The 22,190-nt window shown below is 42.9% G+C and overlaps 1 protein-coding gene across 1 annotated transcript in view; it reads left to right on the top strand.

Moving 5' to 3' along the window:
• Positions 1–22,190, top strand: part of Galnt17 (polypeptide N-acetylgalactosaminyltransferase 17) — a 437,313-nt gene that overhangs the window by 314,718 nt on the left and 100,405 nt on the right. The gene's annotated exons all lie outside the window — the stretch shown is intronic.

The following is a 22,190-nucleotide window of genomic DNA, read 5'->3' on the forward strand; positions in this document are numbered from 1 at the left end:
TACTCTCTGTGCATGGGAACACCACTTTCCTCTGGCTCATTCTATAAGATCTGGAGATACTATGTCCTCTTAGGTTGCTGTTCAGTGTCCTCTGGATACACTTGTCCTCTTGGATTATTTTATACACTCTAGAAACACCATGATCCCACAGGCCACTCTGTATTTTCCGAACAAGCCATGTCTTGAGTTATTCTGTGTGCTTTGGACATGTCATAACCCCCTCAGTTACTTTCTATTCTCTGGATAAACCAAGCACATTCTCCACTGGTCAAGAATATCAATTCTCCCCTAACGCCATTTTTGCCTGCTTAATGATGCCCTAGTGTCTTAGAGTTTCTATTTCTATGAAGAGACACCATGACCACAACAACTCTCATAAAGGAAAAACACTGAATTGGGTCTGGCTTACAGTTTCAGAGGTTTAGTCCATTATGATCATAGCAGGAAGCAGGGCAACATACTGCTGCTGGGGAGGTGTCTGAGAGTTCTACAACTGGACCCACAGGCAGCAAGAAGAAACGATGAACCACTAGGCCTGGCTTGAGCTTATGAGATCTCAAAGATGGCCCCTGGGGCACATTTCTTTCAACAAACCACACCCTCTCCAACAAGACCACACCTCCTGATAGTGCTGCTCCCCTGTGGGCCTATTAGGGCCTTTGTTATTCAAACCACCACATCTAGGCTCAACCCATATACTACCTCTATTCACAGCACCAAACTAAATATCTCAGATTCAGAAGTGTTGCTTCTATGAACTTTGCATATTCTATGTTGCATTACACCACCATTCTTTATCTGCATTATTCACTTGAGTTCTTGCAATCAAATCCAGCCCCTCATGGACATGCCTGAACTATCTACCAAGCCCCCAAGACAAAACATTTTAAAGTAAGGAGACCTATTTTGGGAAGGGATTAAGTTGACCATAGGAATATTATACAGTAACCCCTCAGTATCTATAGATGAGGGTACCCAGATATATGGATGATCATGGTCACTGTGTGAAATGGTCAGGTCTGCATAGATCCTCAGTACAGATAGGTGTGACAGCATACATCCATCACACTCATGAATGCACAGACAACAGCATCATGAGTTCAAGTCTAACTTGATCTATGAAGCAAGATTCTACTTGACAAAAAGAAAGGTAAAGCAATGTCTGCATCTATTCCTGTATACTTTAGATTGTCTCTAGATCAACTATAATTCCATGTGTATGCGATATGAACAATTGGAACTCTGTATTATTTGGGGGCAGAGAGGTAATGACAAGAAATGTTGTCTCTACAAATGCCATTCACTATAAATAACTTAGTATCTTTTTGCCAGATTCCTTTTTCCTTCTTGCTTGAGATGGGGTCTTTGCTATGTTTCCATCAAAAACTGGGCTTAAACTCATGACCTCCCTGCATTATTTGCCCAACAGCCTGGCAGACAGGCATGCACCACTATGTTGGTTCTTTTACTATTGCTGTGACTGAATATCTTCAAGGAAGTAATTGGATGTGGCTCATGGATTGAGAGGATGTTGCCCATCGCGGTGGTATGGATGGATCCCAACTGTAGCAGCAGGACTAGGAGGCTTCTCAGTCACATCTCAGTGGACATGGAGGCAGAAACAGGTGCAGCATTCCATTAGCTTTCTCCATCCCCCCTTTTTATTCAGTCCTGGGTCCCAGCAAGGATGCTCCCTCCATTCAGGATAAGTCTTCCACGCTCACTTCATCCTATTTAGAAATGCCCTTAACCACGGATGTTAACCATCATAGCTACCACGCCAGGATGTTTTGGTTCTGAATGTTTCTTGGCCTGTGGTTGGTTGAATCTATGGGCATAGAAGCTTGTCTGAGTTAAGGTGTTCATTGCTGAGGTCAAACACTGAAACTGAAAAGCAAGTTGAGGAGGAAATGGTTTGTTCCACTCATGATTTGACATCACTAAAGGAAGGCAAGGCAGGAACCTAAGCAGAGCAGGGACTTGAATCCAGGAGCTGATGCAGAAGCCAGGGAAAGGTGTTGCTCACTGGCTTGCTCCTCATGGCTTGTTCAACCTCTTTCTTATAGAACTCAGGACCACCAGGCCAGGAATGGCACCACCCATAATGGACTGGGCCCTCCCCCATCAATCGGTAATTAAGAATATATTTTAAAGACTTGGCTATAGCCCGACCTTATGGAGGCATTTTTTCTCAGTTGAGGCTCCCTCCTCTCTGATGACTGTAGCTTGTGTTTGGTTGACATAAAACTAACCAGTACATCTGCAGCTCATCTTCAGTGAGGTGTTGTGGGTGCTGGGTGATGCTTCCCCCTGCCCCTGCACTAATTGGGAGAGCTGGACCAGGAGAGCTATGCCTTTGTCCCTCATTGGCTGAAGCACTCAAGAGAACAGGTCCTGAACCTCTCGTCTGGGCAACACAGTGGAGCTGGCCCTGGTGGCAGAGGCACAGGTGAATTAGTATGAGAGGCAGAGAGCTGACCCTGCTTCATGCCAGTGGCTAGACTAGCCAGAGCAGTGCTGGAGAGCTCCCCCTGGTGGTGCAGAGAAAGGAGAGCTGGTGGGCTGACCAGCTCAGCTACCCCCTAGGCTGAGTACTAGGGCTCTGAATTAACTCGTCCCCATATATTTATTATCTGCAAACAGATGGGTCATATGAACGGGCCAGTCCTGCTGACCCGAAGCTTCAGGATCTCCATTACATAGGGCAACGACAAGATAACCGGGAGGAATCTCAGTGAGGATCCAATACCAATGGTGTCACAGAAGCTAGAGATCTCAAACCAGACCAATGACTCATTGTAATGAACATTCGCAAGTTCAGATGTATGGACCCATGGATATACCATGGGACACACTGTGGCGTACTATAGCTTCTAGGATGAAATCTTTTATGCTCTCTCTCTCTCTCTCTCTCTCTCTCTCTCTCTCTCTCTGTGTGTGTGTGTGTGTGTGTGTGTGTGTGTGTGTGTGTGTGTGTGTGTGTTTGTGTGTGTATAGGGTGAGGTTGCAAGGGCAAAAGGTAAATATAAGGGAACTGAAAGATGAGCAGTACGAGGGTGCCTGACAGGAACACTCACAAAGAATCAATAAAAAGATTTGTTTTTTAAAGCTATAGGTTGGGTAGAGTTACTCTGTACAGCAATTAGCACCACGTAGGGACTCAGCTCTGAAGCGCTTGAACAGTGAGCATCCCATGCTTGCCACACATAGAGTGTGTAATGATAGCCAAGAGCGAAGAGAAATTCTAAACATACCTTCTGCTCTGATCACGTTTTTTATGACGCTCTGGAAAGCAGTTTAGAGATTCTATTTCAGGCATCCTGCTCCTACAGGAGGGACGAGGCAGCCTGCTATTCCCTCAGCCCCTAAGCCAGCCATGAGCAGCTGCAGCGTGGTCCTCTTCATTTCTGGGTCTCGGCAGGGTTGAGGAGACCCAGAGTTCCACTTCATGCATCTTGCTCTGACAGGACACCTCAGATCACAGAGCAAGAGAGCACAAAGATATCATCAATTAACCTAATAAAACTGATTTAAAGGCCTTTAAACTTGAGAGCGAGCTCAGTGGTTGGAAAAGATCTTTCTGCTGCCTCGAAGCCATGGAATCAAATGATCAATTGTCCTCCGCAACCTCCCATATTTGGCAATGCCTTGGCAAGAATAGCTCTTCTGCTACCAAATTAACCTTCATTTGGCAGAAGGGTTTCCACAGCCTCTTTATGGAAACCTCTTTCCCCAAATCCCTTTCTCCTGCATCCCTGGCCTCAGGTTACTAGTTCAGGCTCAGCATATGCCTCATAGTCTAAAGTCCATTGTAGAAGGAGACTTCCCTGGAGACAGAGTCTCTCTATGTGAGTGGCTCTCAACGTTCCTAACACCAAGACCCTTTCATATAGCTCTCATGCTGTGCTGACCCTCAACCATAAAATTAATTTTGCTGCTACTTCATAACTGTAATGTTGTCACTGTTATAAATCGTGATATAAATATCTGCGTTTTCAATGGTCTTAGGTAACCCTGTAACAGGGCCATTCCACCCCCAAAGGGGTTGTGACTCATAGTGTGAACCACTGTTCTATGTTGTCTGGGGTGGTCTCGAACTCTGGACGTGTACTTGCCGTCACTACTGACTCCTAAGGTTATAGGCATGTGTCTGTAACTAGTCAAGGCTGAGATTTAGTTGTTTTGTTTTTTTTTAACATTTGTTTTTATTTATGCCTATGTGACTGTGTGTGTGTGTGTGTGTGTGTGTGTGTGTGTGTGTGTGTGTGTGCAGGTGAGTATAGATACCCATGGTGGCCAGAAGAGGGTGTTAGATCACCTGGAGCTGAAGTCACAGGGAGTGAGCAGCGCAACATGGGTGTTAAGAACTGAACTTTAGCAAGAGGAGTGAGTATACAGTCTTTATCACTGATCTGTCACTCCAGCCCCATTGGCAGAGTTCTTTTTAAACATCTTTTACAAAAATGGAAAATATGAACCGTAAAAAGAATTCAACGTCCTGAGAATTATATAATTCTCACAAAATTCCTTGTCTCATTCTCTTCTTTTAAACAGTTTGAGCCATAGCTTCTCATACCCCGTTATTTATGTGTTTAGAGGTGTGTGTGTATGTACATGTACAGGTATAGACTTATGAACATACATGATGCTTTAGTGTATATTTAATCCATGTTTTTTTCCAACAGATACCTTTTTAATTTTTGCTGTATTTTCTTCATTTATTTTGCATATGTAAATATGTACACATGCATGCATACAACAGGACATTTGTGAAGTTTAGAAGGCAATTCCTCGTGTTCTACCATACAAGTCTTGTAGGCATTAGACTTGGGTCATCTGTTACTGTTCTTCAGGCACCATCCAATCTAGCATCTGGTATTGACTGAAGGCTTGGGATATTCTTAGGGGAGACAACCACTTCATTGTACAAAGGAAGCCTGAAGAGTTTGGGTCCTGATGTCAATAAAGCTGGTGGCAGCAGCAGCAAGGTAGATGTATTCACCAGCAAGAGACAAAAGCAGGCAGGCAACATTGTTATTCCTCAGTGCTCTTTATATCTGTGTTTCTGTCAAAACTACCTGCTCTGGAGGATAGTCTCCAGAATTATCTCCTCTCCCTGTCCATCTTTCCTGGAAATGCCCTCATAAACCCACCCAGAGGTATGTCTCTTAGTTGATTCCAGATCCAATCAAGTTGACAATCAAGATTAACCATTACACATGGAAAACTTTTCCATAGAAGTGTGTAAAAGAAGCATTATTGAAGAATGTGTCTTAATGAGATTTGCTCATTCATTTACCACTCTAGAAATAACTTCAGAACACCTGTTAAGTTAAAGTCATTGTGTGAAAGGTGGCAAATGGCACATGAGGGAACTAAAGAAAGAGATAGATGATGTCACGAACAGCCACCACATAAGACAAGAAAAGGGATTCTGAAAGGCAAGGAGTGATGGTTGGTAGAACCCAGGGAGGACAATGGTGCCTCCCTCCACATCAGCTTTGCTACAGCTCTAAGATAACACACTTCTCTGCAGTGAGACCAGCCAACATGTTATTCAGATGGTCTAGGATGTCGCTGGAGCAGGATTCAGACATCTGTGTTTGACATTATTCCTCAGTATTGAGTGTGTGGTGTTGGGCAGAGGTCATAATGTACTTGTGGAGATTAGAGAGTAACTTTATGGAGTTGATTCTCTCCTCTACTCTTTACATAGGTTCTGGAATTGAATGAACTCAGGTTGCCAGACTTGTGGGGAAAGCATCTTTATCTAATGAGACATCTTAATGAACCTCCTCCAACTCCTCTTCCTCCTTTCTTCCTTTCTTCCTCATCTTCTTTCTCATCCTTTTTCTACTTCCTCTCTTCCCTCCCCATCCTCCTTCTCATCCTTGTCCTCCTCCCTTTTCTCTTTCCTTACCTCTTCATCCTCCTCCTCCTCATACTCTTCTTCCTCCTCCTCCTTCATCATCTTCTTTTGGAGACAATCTGCCATTGAGCCTGGAAACCCCCAATTCAGCTGGACTGGTCCCAGGGATCCACCAGTCTTCACCTCTCTAGTGCTAGGATGATAGGCACGAACCACTGAAGTGGACATTTCTGGTTGTGTCAGGTGATGAAGACTCATGTGATGTTTTGCTGAAGAAGATTCATGTGATCTTTTGCTGAGGCAAGACTGGTGAGGGGACACATGATGTTTGGAGAGAGTATAAATAGTACTCAATGGACAGTGAAGAGGCACTTGCATAACTAGCCTTGCAATGATTCACTGATCTCATGTTGAGAGAGGCAGGGCAGAGAACTACTCCTGGAGCCCCAGATGGTTCTGGTCGCTCACTCTGACTCATGCAGATTCGGAGGAGGCCTGGCTGTTTCTACTGGATCATGCCACTGCTGTAGATTCTTGTTTGGTATCCCGAAAACTGCTGAACTGGACTGCTGGTATTCTGACAATGGAGACTAGAATCACTTTAAAGGGGCCCACATCTCCTTGTCCTATTTACCATGTTTTATCTCTTACCGTTGAACAATGAGCTAGAAGAGGAGTCAGAGCATTTGAGAACTCTCACTAAAATAGGTTTTGAAACATATAAGCCTACACACCATCATGCCTGACTTACTATGTGAGTTCTGGGACTCAGAATGATGATCTTCATGTTTACATAGCAAACACTTCAACCCTTCACCCTTTTGAAATATCTACAGTAGGAATTTTGCAGACTTGTTCTGCCATGGTTAATAAATCCAGATATATATTAGACTTAAGATCCCAGCTGGCAGATATATTGAATCTCAAAAACTTTAGGTTCTTCCCCAGTTTTATTGTGGGGATTGGGTCTGTTTAGGCCAGGGTTTCTCTGGGATCAGCTGTTTGAGCAGTTTGCCTGTGTTTACAGGAAGATACTATTTCCTGGACATGAGATTTTCAGTGTCTCCAAGAGGCTCATGTATTGAGAGCTCGATTACCAGCCTGTGGTGCTATTGTGGTGCAATACATAAGAGGCAGGATATAGTAGAAAGATTCACTGCAGGCGTGCCATTGAAAGGATCTCAGACCCCTCCTGTCCTTTTCTTTCCAGCTACCATAAAGTAAACATGTCTACAATGATGGAGTGAAACTCTGAGCCAAAATCAACCTTTCCTCTTTTTCAGTTGATCATTTCGGGGTGTTGTTGTTGTTGTTGTTGTTGTTACAGCAATGGAACACTCACCTAGTATTTTGAAGGAAAGCCCACAGTTTGAAAGAATGTTTTCTGGGTGGTGGTTTGAACGAGAAATGCCCCCCCCTGCACCCTAGAAATCCTGACATGCTAATATGTTTGAACACTTGGTCTCTGGTTAGTGGCACTGTTTGGGAAGGTTATGGAGCTATAAGGAGGCAGAGCCTCTCTGGGGAAAGTACTTTGTAGGGGTAAGCTCACTCTACTTACTTTTTATTCTCTATTTCCTGTGTGTGGAGGAAATGTGATCATATAATTTCCTGCTCCTGGCATCCATTTCCTACATTTGATGCCATGGTGGACTCTATTGCTCTGTAACTGTAAACTAGAATAAATCCTTTCTTCCTTAAGTGGCTTTGGTTTATTATTTATTAGAGGTACAGAAGCAGACAGCACACTCAGTACATCTAGTACAGTGTTTCAGAGACTCTCTGTCTTTCTGTCTCTGTCTGTCTCTGTCCGTCTCTGTCTGTCTCTGTCTGTCTCTGTCCATCTCTGTCTGTCTCTGTCTCTCTCTATCTCTGTCTCTCTGTCTCTCTCTCTCTCCCTCCCTCCCTCCCTCTCCTTCCCTCCCTCCCACCCTCCCTTCTTCTCTCTCCCTCCCTCCATCTTTTAGGTTTTAGTTTTTAATACACAGTCAAGAACATGTTTCTGCCTATGCACTGGGCCCTAACCCAAGGAAGGAAATGAAGTGTGTGTGGTCTTCCCTTCCTACCCCCAATGATAAAAGCCTGGTAGGAACTCTTCTGAGAAGCTCAGCTTTCTGCAAGTCTTGTCTCCTGAAGGTTCCATGTGATCAGATAGAGGAGGAGGCCAGGAAGGAAAGTCATTTTCTGCCCTGGCCTGACTTTGACCTGATTCATTAAAGAATCTGATAACTTCTAGAAGCTTCCTCCATTAAATACAGCTCCTGCATTCCTTTTTATCATGGTGAATACCTATCAGGCAGGCAAGTAGGAGAGGGAAGGTGTTCCAACAGCAATGTCTCCTTTTGGTTCATGGTTTCACCCGTCTAGCAATATGACTTTATGAAATCCATCTGGGCTAGGTGTCTTCTTCCATAAGACATCTAATTTTAATGCCCCACCCCACCACCATGAACGATGTCTGTGAGGAGCCAACAAACCAAAGGAACCAACCTCATATTCTTCCCTTACCAATTACAAAGCCTCGCTTGAAGGCACCTCATTAGGTAATCTCCATTCCTGTTGACAGTGGGGAGAAATTGGCAGGCTTCGTGTAGCTTTCGGTTGGTATTTCCATGAAAGCATCCAACCTCTCTATGTCTTCTCATATTTTTCTTCATCTCTTTATATGCACTAAGAGTAATTTCATTGTATCTATTCTTTGTATTTCATTTATTTATTCTCTTCAGCTGTGTGTACTCTGCTTGGCTTCCCTGCTGGGCTTGAAATTCCAAAGACATTATTTTTGTTCTTCCAGAAATTTTGTTTATTTTTTTTTTAACTTAAGCCATTGACCCAAAATATCAGAACAAGCATTGGCATGAAACTGGGTCTTATCTTCCAGCTGCAGCAAAGAGAATGGTGTGAAGAGTCTGGTTCTGGGCCAGGGAGATGGCTCAGTGGGTAAAGGTACCTGCTGCCAAGTCTGATGACCTGGGTTCATCCCGAGGACCCAGATAGCAGAGGGAGAGTTTGAACTCCTGAACTCCTACCAGGTGCCCTCTGGCCTCTCTATGTACACAGTCCCATGTGCTCACTGACACTGGCCCCAGCACCATGTACACAAGCACATTAATATATATATGACAAAAATGTAAGATTCTCGTGTGTGGATGATGATGTCAAGCTAAATGCTTGTCTGTTTTTTAACCATTTTTTAAAGATTATTTGGGAAGGGTATATGCAACTGAGTACAATGCCTACAGAGGCAAAAGATTGGCGGTAGATTCCCTTGAACTGATTTTACAGACTTTTATTTTTTTGAGTATTTTTTTATTCGATATATTTTTTATTTACATTTCAACTTATTTCCCTTTTTCTGGCCCCCCACTCCCCGAAAGTCCCATAAGCCCTCTTCCCTCCCCCTGTTCTCCCATCCATTCCTTCTTACTTCCCTGTTCTGGTTTTGTCCTATACTGCTACACTGAGACTTTCCAGAACCAGGCCACTCCTCTGTTCTTCTTGTACATCATTTGATGTGTCGATTATGTTTTGGGTATTCCAATTTTCTAGGCTAATATCCACTTATTAGTGAGTGCATACCATGATTAATCTTTTGATATTGACTTACCTAACTTAGTATGATGTTCTCCAGCTCCATCCATTTGTCTAAGAATTTCATGAATTCATTGTTTCTAATGGCTGAATAGTAGTCCATTGTGTATATATACCACATTTTTTGCATCCATTCTTCTGTTGAGGGATACCGGGGTTCTTTCCAGGTTCTGGCTATTATAAATAGGGCTGTTGTGAACATAGTGGAGCACGTATCCTTATTACATGCTGGGGAATCCTCTGGGTATATGCCCAGGAGTGGTATAGCAGGATCCTCTGGAAGTGACGTGCCCAGTTTTCTGAGGAACCGCCAGACTGATTTCCAGAGTGGTTGTACCAATTGGCAACCACACCAGCAGTGGAGGAGTGTTCCTCTTTCTCCACATCCTCACCAATACCTGCTGTCTCCTGAGTTTTTAATCTTAGCCATTCTGACTGCTGTAAGGTGAAATCTCTGGGTTGTTTTGATTTGCATTTCCCTAATGACTAATGAAGTTGAGCATTTTTTAAGATGTTTCTCAGCCATCCAAAGTTCTTCAGGTGAAAATTCTTTGCTTAGCTCTGTACCCCATTTTTAATAGGGTTATTTGGCTTTCTGGGGTCTAACTTCTAGAATTCTTTGTTTATATTGGATACTCAAAGGATAAGCAGGCTGAGAAAGAAATTAGGGAAATGACACCCTTCACAATAGCCACAAACACTATTAAGTACCTTGGTGTGACTCTGACCAAACAAGTATGAAGATCTGAAAGACAAGAACTTTAAGACTCTGAAGAAGGAAATAGAAGAAGACCTCAGAAAATGAAAAAATCCCCCATGCTCATAGATTGGCAGGATTAATATAGTTAAAATGGCCATTTTGCCAAAATCAATATACAGATTCAACGCAATACCCATCAAAATCCCAACTCAGTTCTTCATAGAGTTAGAAAGTGCAATTCTCAAATTCATCTGGAATAACAAAAAACCCAGGATAGCTAAAACTATTCTCAACAACAAAAGAAATTCTGGGGGAATCAGTATCCCTGACCTCAAGCAATACTACCGAGCAATAGTGTTAAAAACTGCATGGTATTGGTACAGTGACAGGCAGGGGAATAGGATTGAAGATCCAGAAATGAACCCACACACCTATGGCCACTTGATCCTCGACAAAGGCGCTGAAAACATCCAGTGGAAAAAAGATAGCCTTTTCAACAAATGGTGCTGGTTCAACTGGAGGTCAGCATGCAGAAGAATTCTATTGACCCATCCTTATCTCCTTGTACTAAGCTCAACTCCAAATGGATCAAGGATCTCCACATAAAGCCAGACACTCTGAAGCTAATAGAAAAGAAACTGGGAAAGACCCTTGAGGACATCGGTACAGGGGGAAAGTTCCTGAACAGAACACCAATAGCGTATGCTTTAAGATCAAGAATAGACAAATGGGACCTCATATAATTACAAAGTTTCTGTAAGGCAAAGGACACCATCAAAAGGACAAATCACCAACCAACAAATTGGGAAAAGATCTTTACAGACTTTTATAAGCTATCCTATTTGGGTGCTGGGAACCAAACTTGAATCCTTGGAAGATCAGCAAGTGCTCTTATACACTAAGCCATCTGGCTAGTCCCTACATTTACTGCTTATTCTGGGAGAGCTAACACAGAATGAAATTACATCTATAATTAATACTGGCCAAATAATGATGTTTGATATTGAGATATGGGTGGTGATTTTATGGTTATAGTTTCTGTGATCAAATTAATAAGCCCTAAAATTGAGGTAACACCTACTCTCAGTTATAAAGATGTATTACGTTCTATGGGGCTCCATTATTTTCTTTCTTTTTTATTTATTGTTTGTTTTTAAAGACAGGGTTTCACTATGTGGCTCTAGTTGTCCTGGAATTTACTATGTAGACCAGGCTGGCATGGAACTCAAAGAGATCTGCACGCCTCTGTTTCACAAATGCCTGGCCCTCATTATTTTCTATGAGCTCTTGTTCTCATATGTTTAACCTCAGTATAATTTTTAAAGATTATTTATATCATGAGTATATGTGTCCTTGTGTGGTTATATGTGCAGGAATGCAGTATCTACAGAAGCCAAAAGATGGCAGTAGATTACACTGGAGCTAGAGTCAGAGGGTGTTGTGATCCACCATGTGAGTGCTGGGAACTGAACTCAGGCCCTATTCTAGAACAAGTAGTATCTTTTCTGGATGAGCCTGTCTCTCCAGCCCGATGGCTCCTTTGTCTTCCATATCTTTTTGCTTTCTTATTTTTAACCCCATTTTAATGTGTTTAATCATTTGGACATTGCTAATTCAAAGTCTTGCCATCTTGAGTTCTTACATTGTAGCCCTGGAGTGTCTGATGATTTTTACTCATAGAGGATCTTGAGTATTCTAGCCCTGTGGTATCTGCTGATACTTACTCCCTGAATGCTTTATAGTTATGGATTATGAATTTATCTTTAGTGGAATGTCAGCAGCTATAGGATTCTGGGTTGTTGGGCTCCAGGTTTAATGGATTTCCATTCTTTTGATATTTTATGTATTGTGTTTGTGTATGCATGTGCATATGTCATGACATTCATGTAAAAATATGAAGACAGATTATGGGAGTCAGTTTTCTCTTCCACCAGGTGGGTCCAGGGGATCAAACTCAGCTTGGTTGTACCTTTGTGGCAAGCCCTTTTACCCACGAAGCCCTCTCATTGGCTCTTTGAATGTGCATTTCTTCTGTGTACTTTTATATTTTTCTCTCCATGGTAATTTGCAGGCGTCAGTCACCAACTGGGCTAGAATCCATGAAAATTTCTAGGCATGGTGTTTACTGGCTATGTAGCTATTGTAAATGGAAACCTCCAACTGTTCAGGGGCCAGTCGTGAGGAATTCCAGGAACTCAAGAAAAGACAAGAGGGTCTTTTTCCTTCTTTTTCCTCATGACTTGTGTCTGGGGGAGCTTTCTGAATGTGGGAATAGGAGGGTGGGTGCTCCTTAGCTGTGTGACAGGGACTGCTGACCCACTGCCTCTGAACTTTCAAGTTTTCTGTAGTCAAAAGCCTCACAATTGTAACCTGAGCCTGTCTGATGCTCACAGCACTGCACCCTGTCAGAGCAAGCTGTGCTTAGTCTTCCTGCTTTAGACTCTGAATGCTCTCTGGTAGTCCCAGTGTGTAGTTCAGGGCTTCTTATGTTTTCTCTGGCTCATGACTCCTGTCCTGGATAGTTTTACCTAACTTGACACAAGTTAGAGTCATCAGAGAGGAAGGAGCCTCAATTGAGAAAATACATCCATAAAACTGAGCTGTAGCAAGCCTGTGGGGCATCTATTCAATTAGTGATTGATGATTGATTGATTGATTGATTGATTGATTGTGGATGGTGCCATCCCTGGGCTGGTAGTCTTGAGTTCTATAAGATAGCAGGCTGAGCAAGCCAGTAAATAGAACGGAGGAGTGGCCCCTTGTTCTGGAAAGACTCAGTGAAGCAGTATTGAACAAAATCAGAACAGGGAAGTGGGAAGGGTTGGGTGGGAAAACATGGGGAGGGAAGGGGACTGATGGGACTTTTGGGGAGTGGGGGTCCAGAAAAGGGGAAATCATTTGAAATGTAAATAAATATATCAATAAATTAAAAAAATATAAAAAAAATAGTTCTTCTCCATGTCCTCTGTATCAGTTCCTACTTCTAGTTTCTTGCCATATTTGAGATCCTGTTCTGATTTCCTTTGTGTTGAAGTTTTGTCTTTTACTGTTTATTGTAATGCTAAGTGCTGGTCTCCAAGATTTGGAGTCTACACATAGCCTGAGGGACCCTCCTCCCAGTTCATTTTGATTGATAAATAAAGACACCAGCAGCTAATAGCTGGGAAGAAAAGACATAGGCAGGGTTTAGGTTTCCTGGGCTAGGGACCAAGAGGAAGGGGGAGCTGGGGGCAGAAGCTGCCTTGGGATAGAAGAACATGCAGGAGAGAAGAACCCCTCTTGGGTTGGGGGTCAAGAGAACATGGTTCAGAGGGCTGCCCAATTGGGCTAAGAGCAGCCAAGATGAAACACAATAAATAGTAAGTGATCATTTGGGGTTATCGATGGATAACAACATGGAGGGTAGGCAGTTATCCAGCTATTATGCTGCTTCAGGCATATTAAAATACAAAGTCTGTGTGTGAATGTCTTTAATTTGAGAACATAAATGGCCTAAGGAGGGAAGAAACCCAGGCTGGTGTTATTTAAAAATTATTACAATACCTTTGATGATGAACTGTGATGTAGAGGCATAAGCTGAATAAACCCTTTCCTCCCCAAGTTGCTTTGTTCATGGGGTTTTCATTAGACAACTCCTTTCACATGGGGAATTTCCATATAAACCCAGATATGTAGCTTTATAAGATTCATATATGAATTAAACATTTACTGATAATAAGCCATAACTTTAAGTGCTTTGGAGAGATGGATCAGCAATTAAGAGCACTTGTGGCATTTGGAGAGAACCTGCGTTTGGTTCCCAGCACTCATGGGGCAGCTCACAACCTGAGCACTAGACATCAAACTCAGACTCTCTAGAAGAATAGCGAGCACATCTAACCACTGAGCCACCTCTCCAGTCCCCACATACTTGATGTCGAGTTCATTGTTAGCCATTACATGCTTGGGAATCTTTCGCTGTTGTAAATGATTTGGCCTCTCCACATTCAGTTACACATCCAAATATGAGACCATGAACCACAGTTTAAAAAGTTTGATATACATTTGGGTGAATCTATGCATGTTTTCAATTCTTTTCATTTAACTATTAGTGTGCGTGTGCATGTGCGTGTGTGTATGTGTGTGTGTGTGTGTGTGTGTGTGTGTGTGTTATGAGTGTTATGTGCAGGGTATGTGTATGTAGGTATATGTGGAGATCAGAGGACAACTCTATGGATTTGGTCTTTCCTTAAACCTCTAGGTGGGGTCTGAGGTTGCTAGGCTTGCTTAGTAAACCCTTTACCCCAGGAGCCATCTCACCAACCCAGGACTCACCTGTCTTTAAACAGCAGAAAAGCTGAGAAGTTATGTCATGTTATTGTATTCTACTTTTTTTGTGGTACCGAGGATAGAACCCAGTGTCATGTGTGTGCTTGGCAGGAGCTCTACCACTGAACTACAGCCATGGTCTCTGAGAGTATCACTTATATTTTTCCTTTTTAACTTTTAAAAATTCTGTCACAAACATAGTATTGGACCCATAGCTTCAGCCAAAAACAGAAGAAAAAGCCAGAGAGGAGGGAGGAAGGATAGACATTGTGCTTTCATTGGTAATGGAAGCCATTTTCTAATGATAATGATGAAACACAACATAATTGCTATCTCACGTAATGGAGTTGATTACCCATTTTCTGGTCTTTTCTAAACAGTAGGTTATGAGCCATATACAATGATTGGTGACGTTATTGTTTTTCCTGTTTCTCATATAAAGAAGCATACAATGGCTTCTTAAGGATTTGGGGGTAATTGACTTAGCTGAAGAAGAGCAGAAGAGGTCAAAGTTCCTATTGACCGTCAGTGTGCAAACAGCTCTTACCTCCAAGAGAAAGAGGGAGTTTATGCTGGAGTCCAATATAGGACACCACAGTCTGAGAACACGGACTTACATTACCCACTGTACTCTATGTTTCAAAGTGTTAATAGTTTATGAGGTTTTTATGGTAGAAAAAGTCATTAATTAAGACCCTTTTCTTTTTTGAAAAAGATTCATTTATTTATGTATTTTATGTATATTAATATTGTGTCTGCTTGTGTATCTGCACACCAGAAGAGGACATCAGATTCCTTGAGACTACACACACATACACACACACACACACACACACACACACACAGGCATTTGGGAGTCACCATTTGGGTTTTGGGTGTTGAACTCAGGACCTTTGGAAAATCAGCCAGTGATCTTAACTGACCAGCCACCTCTCCAGCCCCAATTAATAAATTCTTCAAATAGATTGCTAGAAACATCTGATAGGTGAGGCAGGGAAATCTATTCCTGGCATCATACTCTTAGCCTTTTGCCTGGTGGAAGAGAGTGGTCCATTAGCACATTCTAAATTTTTTGCCTGAGATTTTAAAAGATGTTAGATACAAATGAAAGCAAAAAAAAAAAAAAAAAAAAAAAAAAGGCTGTTTAGGAGGGATGGGTAAAGATAGCTCAAGATAAATTTTAACCAGTCTCTGGACCTGCAACATACCAACCTCTTCATAATGTTTGATGTTCTAGGACAGTAGTTCTCAACCTTTCTAATGCTATGGCCCATTAATGCAGTTCTTCATGTTGTGACCCCCAACCATAAAATTATTTCCATTGCCACTTCATAACTGGAATTTTGCTACTCTTATGAATTGTTATGTCAATATCTGGTACATAGAATATCTGATATGTGACCCCTAGTGAAAGGTTCATTTGACTGCTGAAGGGGTCAGGATCCAGAGGTTGAGAACCACTGTTTTAAGGGAGTTAATTGACCTTGCAGAAGGTTTACTGGAAGGTGTAGTTCTTTCTGAGAACTTCTGCTCACAAGACTGAAAGCATCCTTCATCATTGTTCTTCTTGAGCAGTTGAGAGTCATCATTGCCTTCCTCCACCCAAAGTGGAAATAAGCACAACCTGATCTTGGGTCCACTTACACAGGAGTTTCATAGGGTTTGCCCTGTGATCATAGCCCTGACATCACCAGCTGACCTGTGGTCCAGCATTGCCCATGATTTTTTTTTTCAGTTACTTAGAACCAAGTATCTTCTGAGCCCTTCTCTTGGACTTAAAGGGTTCATTTTATTGGTAGTTATATGCTGTGTTATGTGTGTGTATGTCTGTGTCTGTGTCTATGGGGACTATGACCATGTGGGCTAGAAGAGGGCATCAGATCTTTTGGAGATGGAGTTACAGTTGTGAGCTGCCCAATGTGGGTACTGTAAGAACAGTATGTGTTCTTAACTGCTGAGCCATCTCTCCCGCTCTGTCTCTTGCACATCCTTAGAGGGATTAATTCTGCTGTCTTCTACATAAAGCAACAAGTGTGCTTGGGAAACATGGGGTTCACTAAAAATGGCAAGAAAATGGATTAGTTGGGGTGTTATACCATCCTTATCAGAAAGTGTGTAGTAAATGTAAGATAGTAAGCTTAACTACTTTCTCTAGAGCAATCATCTTTATTGAGATATGGACTAGCTACCTTTAGTGCTCAACTTAACACAGCCTAAGACAACGTAGTGTCACCTGAAAAGGGACTCTCAATTGAGAGACTATCTAGAGCAGATTGGCCTTTGGGTATGTCTTGGCTGGATCTTTAGTCCTAACTGATGTAGGAGGGTCCAGCCCACTGTGGGCAGCAACATTCCCTAGGCAGGTGGTCCTAGTCTTTTTAATGAAGCTAGTTAAGCATGAGGCTGAGAATGCGCCAAGAAGCATAACTCCTCCATGGTCTCTACTTTAAGAAACTGCTTCAGTTCCTGCCCTTACTTCCCTCAGTGATGAACTGTGACTTGAACATATAAATCGAATAACCTTTCCTCTCCTAAGTTGCTTTTAGTCAAAGTGTTTTTGTCACAGCAGTAGAAAGGAAAATAGAACAAGAGATTAGTTGATGTTCAGTGAACACCACGTTTGATCTATATAATTTGGTGATCTTGGTATACACACATCTGTAAACCCATTACCATAGTCAGGGCAATGAACATATCCATCTTTTCCAGAAGGCCTCTGGCATCCCTTTGGAATCACTGTGTGAATAAGCTTGCTTCCCCTGTTCCCATGAACATGGGTGGGGCATCTCTTGCCACCAAATTTTCTCCAATATGATGAATTAAAATTTCTCAGAAACCAAGATCAGAAGACCCCAAACTCCAGCTCCCAATAAGACTGAGATGACAGGTATCTGCCACTATACTGTGACACTATGCTGTGTGATGCTGGGGGTGGAACACAGGGCTGCGAGCAGGCCATACAATCACTCTAAGAGCCCCCCAAACCCCAGCCCCCCAAACTTGATTTTATTTTCTTTTATCCATTTCCCCCTTCTCTTTCTCTTTCTCCCATCCCCAGCTCTTTTCTTCCTTCCCTTCTTTCCCTCCCTCCCTTCCCTCCTCCCTTTTTCCTTCTTTCCCTTCCTCCCTCCCTCTCTTATGCTCTAGTAATAAACTCTGGGCTTTGAACATACTAAGCAAGCAGGTCCTCCATTCCTTAAGCTACATCTGCTCTCTCGTGACTCCTGTGCCCTTGTCCCCTTGCTTCCTGTGAGTGCAATAATACATCATTCTTTCTCTGAAGCCCACATCACAATTTGTTTCAATCTCAAGTCACACACACACACACACATACAGAGAGAGAGACAGAGAGACAGAGGGACAGAGAGACAGAGATAGAGAGTAACTCTATTTCTCCACATCTGAGTTTGGCTTGCTCTCAAGTCTCATTTTCTCCAATGATAGAGAAGAGAAATCACCTAATTGTTTCAAGGTCGACCCAATTTCTTCCAATTAAAAGCATGATCCTTTCAGGAGAAACTGTTCTGTTGAATCAGGATATAAACATGCTGTTCCCGGTAAGCTCTGCTCTGCGTCAAAGCTCCTCACACTCTTCCCTCCCATCTTCAGTAAAGATCACAGAGAAGCAAGTGGAGCCCCTACTGCCTCACTCAGAGAAGCAAGGGGATCCCCCTACTGCCTCACACACACGGAGCTGTGTCTTGACAGCAGGTCCTCCTTCGAGGATCTTCTTGGCTTCTGCTAGTTGATCTCATGCCTGGCACTTCTGCTTACTCTTTCCTTAAAGAGTTGTGCATGTCTGTGTGGAGGGTGTGTGCATGGGAGTGCAGCACCAATAGAGGGCATCAGATCACCTGAATCTGGAATCACAGGTGGTTGTGAGTCATCTGGTGTGGGTGCTGGTAACCGAACCTCTAAAAGACCAGCATACACTTTTAACTGCTGAGCCATCTTTTTAGCCCCACATCTGCAGTTACTGAGAATTGTATGTCCCCTCTCTTCACAGCTGATCCCTAGTTGTGAACATATTAATACCCTCCCATCTCTTCCTCCAGTTTCTTGATTCTTCTTACAACCCTGTTGAGTTTATCGGTTCCCCTCTTACCCCAAGGAGAAGCAGAGACTTCAGGTTTCTTTGTACTTCCAGAATACTGTTCTGCCTTTGGGCACTAGGAACTCTATTTAAGATCCACTCTCTACCTGAATGGCATCACTCTACTGTTCCTACCCCACTGTCAGGGTTAAGACTTTTGACCTCTCCCAGAAGACATAGCGCAAAGGATCCTCTCTTCCACCTGCCTGTCCTTTAGCCCATTTGCTAGACTATTCTCCCCTTTCTGTTAATTCTGTTGAGCAGCAGAGTCGAGTGGCCTTGTCTTTCTTCTTACTTCCCACTCCAAGAAGAATAAACTTCATGTTGGGTCATAGACTTAAGTCTCTCAGCCATGGTTGTGCTGCAAATCAAATCAGAAGGTGGAGTCATCAGACCAGAGTGTCTGGATACAAGTGACTTTTGAAGCTTTTCACAGGCTGGGGGGGGGGACATGGTTCAGTTGATAAAGTGCTAGCTGTGCATTCTGGTTTCATTCTGCTGCTGCAATAAGACATCTTGAACAAGAGCAGCACAGGGAAAAAAACGTTTATTCCAGCTTACAATCCCAAGTCACAGTCCATTGCTGAACTAAATTGGGGCAGGTCTTCAAGCAGGAACTTGAAGGTAGGACTGACTGCTATTCTTCAAATCATTGCCTCAGATCAAGAAACTCACTTTTAGCCAGAGAAGTACAGCAGAAAACACAGAGGAATGCTGTCTGTTGATTTGCAATCTGGCTAATGCTTAGCTAGCTTTCTTATATAGCTCAGGACCACCTCCTAGGGAATGGCACCACCTACAGTGGGCTGGGTCTTCCTATATCAACCTCCTGAAACATGTCTACAGGCCAATCTGATCTAGGCAACTCTTCAGTTGAGGCTATCTTCTCAAATGACTCTAGGGTGTGTCAAGTTGACATTTAAAGCTAACCAGGACATCATGTAAACATAGGTTCCAAATTCTATTACCAGAACCCATAAAATGCCAGGCAATGTGGGTCTAGGGAGGTAGAGATGGGTGGATTCCTGAGGTCTACTAGCTGGCCAGTCTGGCAAATCTGTTGAGTTCCAGGAAAGTGAAAGACACTGCCTCAAAAGAGATAGACAGGACTTCTAAGGAGTGACACATAATGTTCTCTGCTCAACATCTACATGCACATATAATACATACACATGTATGTACAACTGTGTACGTGTATGTACCTGCACACACAAATATACATTCAAACAATAGCAACTACCTAAGTTTCCCATGTTATCCTAAGTTAAGCCAGCATTGACACCCACTGCAGGGTCATAGGATCATAGCACCTTCCTGTCCTTTACTTAGTAAGGGTCATAGCCCCTTCCTGTGCATTCACTTGGTAGTCATCTTTGATCTTTAAAGAGGATTTGGGGGGATTTAGAAAATTTTCTCTCTCTCTGGTGTCTGGCTCATGCACTTGAAAGCCTATTGAGATTGCTGTTTTTAAAAAATTAGACTCAAGTGTTGGCTTTGTAGTCACAACAGACAATTTCCTTCAATTCCTCCCACCCCAGCTCTGACTTCCCCACCTTCTCAAGGTTGTGGCTGCCTCCAGATGGCGAGGCAAATACAGGAGAGGAAAGCCCACACACAGCTTTCAAAATGATTGTTGTAACACTCTACTCAAAGACGCTTTCTTAAAAGGACAGGAGCAAGGCCAGGGCCTAACAAGGACCTTATTCAGATTCTGAATACAATTGTTCTCGTCTTCTTATCCTTGGGTACACAGTGAACTGATGCTGAGGAATAGCTAAAGGTTGGCAAAGTTCATGGTATTTGCTGAAGACTTCACCAAGTGGGCCTTAGTGGTTAAATAATTGCGACTTTGTGCGTGCGTGTGTGTGTGTGTGTGTGTGTGTGTGTGTTTGCAAATGAATGCAGTATCTGGGGGGAGCACTGGGTTTATATGTGTATGGAAGATAGAGGTAAACTTCAGTTGTCATTTACCAGATGATATATATATATATATATATATATATATATATATATATATATATATATATATATATAGAGAGAGAGAGAGAGAGAGAGAGAGAGAGAGAGAGAGAGCGTCTGCCATGGCTTTGAACTACCATTTTTAAACCAGGCAAGGTGGATACAGCCCCAGAGATCTACCTGCTTTTTCATCCTTGATGCTGGAATTGCAAGCATGTGCCACCAGACCCAGCTTGTTTTTTGGTTTTGTTTTCTTCTTTTGACCCAGGCTCTGGAGATCAAACTCGAGTTCCTGTTCTTGCAAAACCAGCATTTCACTGACTGAGCCATCTCCCGAATCCCATCTATACTTCTTTTAAAAACATCTTTTAGATGCCTCAGGTGACTTCAGTAACTCTATTTTCAGTAGATATGAGGACGCTTAGAGTTGACTTTGTGGTTGAATTAGTTGTTTCTTGTCACTGTGATGAAAACATTTCAAGAAAACCAACTTGGAAGAGGAAAGGTCTATGTTGGCTTCCAGTTTCAACAAGATGGCTGGCTCTGTTGCTAGAGGCCAGTGGTCAGATTGAATATCCTGCTTACATGACTCTGCAGCAAGCAAAAGGAAGGGCGTGGCAGGGAATAAGATGTACTTTTCACGGGCACTTCTAATGAGAAGAGTGGGTTCCTGTTGTTGGGCCTGTTAAGATTTGAAAAATAAAATATCCCTCAGGTGTTGGATGCACAAGCCACTCACTGCTGGTGGGCCTAGTTTGGAAGGTTCTAGAAACTATAGTGAGTTGGGGCCTAGTATGAGGAGGGATGTCCTAAGAGGTCATACATTGTCTCAAGGCCCATCATTTTTTACTCTCTCTGCTTTCAGTACACCATGATGTGAACGTTGTTATCTCCCATACACCCCCACCATTGTGTTTTTCATCCTAAGCACATGGGGCCACACAAGCATGAGGGCCTAAGTTCAAACCAAGCCTAGTCTGCTTTCCATTGTGAAGATAGGCACCACGCCCAGAAGCAACGTGGAAAGGACAGGGTTCGTTTTAGTTTATAGCCATCAGGCTACACTATGTAACTGTGGGGAATTGAGACAGGAACCCAACGCAGGAACTGCAGCAGAATCCATGAGGCAACACTAGCTTGTCCCCATGACTTGCTCAGATGTCTTCTTCTTCTTCTTCTTCTTCTTCTTCTTCTTCTTCTTCTTCTTCTTCTTCTTCTTCTTCTTCTTCTTCTTCTTCTTCTTCTTCTTCTTCTTCTTCTCCTTCTCCTCCTCCTCCTCCTCCTCCTCCTCCTCCTCCTCCTCCTCCTTCTCCTTCTCCTCCTCCTCCCTCCTTCCTCTTCCTCCTCCACTTCTCTCCAAGATATATTTATTTATTTTATGTGAATGATTGATTTGCCTGTATGTATGTATTATATCATGTGGCATGCATGTTGCTCACAGAGGTCATAAGAGGACATTGGAGGGTACCCTGCATCTGGAGCCATGGTTGGCTGTGAGCTATCTTGTGGATACTGGGAACCAAGCTGTGTCCTTGGCAAGAGCAACATATGATCTTAGCTGCAGAGCCATCTTTCCAGCCCCTCAGTTTGCTTTCTTATGCAACCCAGGACTGCCTGCCTAGGGGTGGCACTGCCCACAGTGGGCTAGGCTCTCCCAAGTCAATCCTTAA

The sequence above is a fragment of the Apodemus sylvaticus genome, chromosome 22 (assembly GCF_947179515.1).
Source record: "Apodemus sylvaticus chromosome 22, mApoSyl1.1, whole genome shotgun sequence".
NCBI classification, from domain to species: Eukaryota; Metazoa; Chordata; class Mammalia; order Rodentia; family Muridae; genus Apodemus; species Apodemus sylvaticus.